Source organism: Zingiber officinale, chromosome 5A (assembly GCF_018446385.1).
Source record: "Zingiber officinale cultivar Zhangliang chromosome 5A, Zo_v1.1, whole genome shotgun sequence".
Taxonomy (NCBI): domain Eukaryota; kingdom Viridiplantae; phylum Streptophyta; class Magnoliopsida; order Zingiberales; family Zingiberaceae; genus Zingiber; species Zingiber officinale.
In genome coordinates, this window is record NC_055994.1 from 97103950 (window position 1) to 97107076 (window position 3127).

The window sequence follows — 3127 nt, forward strand, 5'->3', positions numbered from 1 at the left end:
AAAGGATTTTTAGCTCGAGGAGAAGAAACATACTTTGAAAGCCCAAAGTGTCGAGCTAGAAGCGCTAAAGGCTAAGCTGGAAGCGTTGAAAGCTAAGATGGCTAACTACAAGGCAGGAGAGGTTGATCGGCTTGAGGCCTATAAGGTGACTTATCTACACTCCAAGGAATTTAACATGATGCTTGGCCAGCGGACTTCAAAAATATTCGATTATGAAGCAAAGGGGGCTATAAAGCAACTTAGGAAGCCGATCATCTAATGATGAACCTCCCCAGTAATTTCACTAGCCGTTAAAAGATTCTAGAAGATATTCTAGATGATGTTTTCTCAGACTTGCTTAGATCTTATTTAGTGCACTTAGAAAAACTTTTGCTTTCATGGTTACAACTCCCAAGTATTGTAAAAACATAAGCTATTTTGATGTAAATATTTCTTGCTACTGTTGAAACTATAGGACCTTTGGTGGCCGACTAGAGGGGGGTGAATAGCCCTGCAAAGAAACACAACCTTCCTCGAACTTTATAGCTTAATAATTATCAACACTTGCATAAAATAATTAAAAGACTAAAATAACGAGGCACAAAGAAATTACTTGTAAAGCTCACTAAAATTCTCCTCTGGACGGAGAAGCCTCTTACAGCAGATAAATCTCACAACTAGAAAGTTGAACTAAAATTGAATCAATTACAAGTGTTGTTTCTCTCTTTTTCTTGTTGTGTTTAGCTTCTGGGAGCAAGGTTGCTTTTATTGTTGGATCGTGAAAGTCGATAGAGGGGGGGTGAATATTGATTTAGAAATTCGTTAAAAATCGAGTGCACAGCGGAAAGAAAAACACAACGCTAACACAAGTAATTTTTTACTTGGTTCGGAGCCTTGGTTGACTCTTACTCCAAGGCTTGCACTCGTCGAGTGCTTTCGTTGGGCAATCCACTAGCAGTTTGAAAATTTGATTATAAATTTAAGGTACAAGAACTTTTTAAAAAATATCGATAGTAGTAACGAAATAAAGGCAGCACGTTGTCAGAGTTGCTTTGCGGCGTCGCAGGAGCACAACACGGCATAACAAGCTTTGGAAGGCTTTGTTGTTCGTTGTTCGTTGTTCTTTTCTCCAGGGCGCATCCTCCTTATATAGGAGGCTCCGAGCATCCGAATCCCTTCTGGGCGCCTGGAGTGTGACGTATCCCATCCAACCATGAAACTCCATGTGGTGAAGCACATCGGGGATAAAACTTGCATCCCGGGCGCCCGGATCCCTTCCGAGTGCCCGAACCTTTGTTTTTTCAGAACATGCAAAAAATATTAGTCCAAGGCAAAATGCAAAACTACCCTGCAAAATAAAGTGTTAGCACAGTTAAGTTTATAAGAGTAAAGTGCAGTAATTAGATTTCGTCTCCTCGAGACCGAAATCTAGTCACGATCTCAACTTAGATTTTCAAAATGGATCTAAGTTGGATCGACGCCTAATGTTCTCTTCCCGAGAACACGTCCTCACAGTCACTCCCCTCCAGTGACTTACCTCAACTTACTTGTCAGACGTCCGGTCAGCCCTTCAACCAGTCTGGACTTCGTGCCAACTATCAGGTCAGCCCGTCGACCTACCTGGACTTCGTACCAAATGTCAGGGCAGCCCTTCAACCCATTTAGACTTCGTGCCAGCTATCAGGTCAGCCCGTCGATCTAGCTGGACTTCGTGTCAGACGTCAGGTCAACCCGTCGACCCGTCTCGGCTTCTCCTTCACACTTGGTCAAAGTGTTAGATCAATATAAAACTAACTTAGCCTACTTTGTCATTCATCAAAACTTGGGTTAGACCGTTAGTGCTAACCGTGTAACGACCCGACCCCTCGGCCCTTTGGGCCGCCACAATGGTGGCCCATTAGGTGGCCCCTTGGCGGTCCCTTAGGCGGTCACAATGGCGGCCCAACTGGCGACTTCTTATGTCGTCAACCGACGACCCTCGGGCGTGTGTCGTTACTCACAAAGTCTTTCCACCCCTAGCCAGTGGATTTTTGCCTTCCCCAGGATTCGAACTCTAGACCTCCAGGATAAGTACTAGAGTTTATGAATCCTGGTAGCCAAGTGAGTGGCGCTCACTTGACTACCAGGATTCATAAACTCTAGTACTTATCCTGGAGGTCTAGAGTTCGAATCCTGGGGAAGGCAAAAATCCACTGGCCAGTTGGGCCGCCATTGTGACCGCCCAAGGGGCCACCTAATGGGTCGCCATTGTGGCCGCCCAAGGGGTCGAGGGGTCGGGTCGTTACAATAAAAAGTGTCTTTTTATTGTAACGACCCGGCCCCTTGGGTGGCCCAACCGGTGACCCTTTATGTCGTCAACCGACGACCCTCGACCGTGCGGTTACTCACTAGGTCTTCCCACCCCTGGCCAGTGGATTTTTGCCTTCCCTAGGATTCGAACTCTAGATCTCTAGGTTAAATACTAGAGTTTATGAATTCTGGCAGCCAAGTGAGCGCGTCTTTTTATTGTAACGACCCAACCCCTCGGCCCCTTGGGCGACCCAACTGGCGACCCATTTGGCAGCCCCTTGGCGGTCACTTGGCTACCAGGATTCATAAACTCTAGTACTTAACCTGGAGCTCTAGAATTCGAATCCTGGGGAAGGCAAAAATCCACTGGCCAGGGGTGGAAAGACCTTGTGAGTAACGACACACGGCCGAGAGTCGTCGGTTGACAACATAAGGGGTCGCCAGTTGGGCCACCGAAGGGACCGCCAAGGGGCCGCCAAATGGGTCGCCAGATGGGTCGCCCAAAGGGCGCGAGTCGTTACAACAAAAAAATTTGGTGTCGCCCGCACTCGAACCGGAGACCTTCAGTGTGTTAGACTGACATGATAACCAACTACACCACAACACCTTTAATTTAACTAGTATTTCTGTTACCGTGGATTCCGATGGCGACAGCAACGCAAGCACGGGCATGGCCTTGACTAGATAGCAATGTGAGAAACTTGGCTCTGATACCACTAAATTGTCACGGCCCGAGAGGAGTCCTTGCTAGACAAAAATCCGACAGCATCTCCCTTTTACGGGTGACAATCTGAAGCATTACTACATACAAAATATACATCAACCATATACGGCTGGGATATAAGCACACAACCACGCA

The 3127-nt window shown here is 46.8% G+C and overlaps 1 non-coding gene across 1 annotated transcript; it reads right to left on the minus strand.

Moving 5' to 3' along the window:
- Positions 1-2801: 2801 nt before the first annotated feature.
- TRNAV-AAC lies at positions 2802-2875 on the minus strand. The gene has a single exon. It is a non-coding gene; the product is annotated as a tRNA-Val (tRNA).
- Positions 2876-3127: the final 252 nt, after the last annotated feature.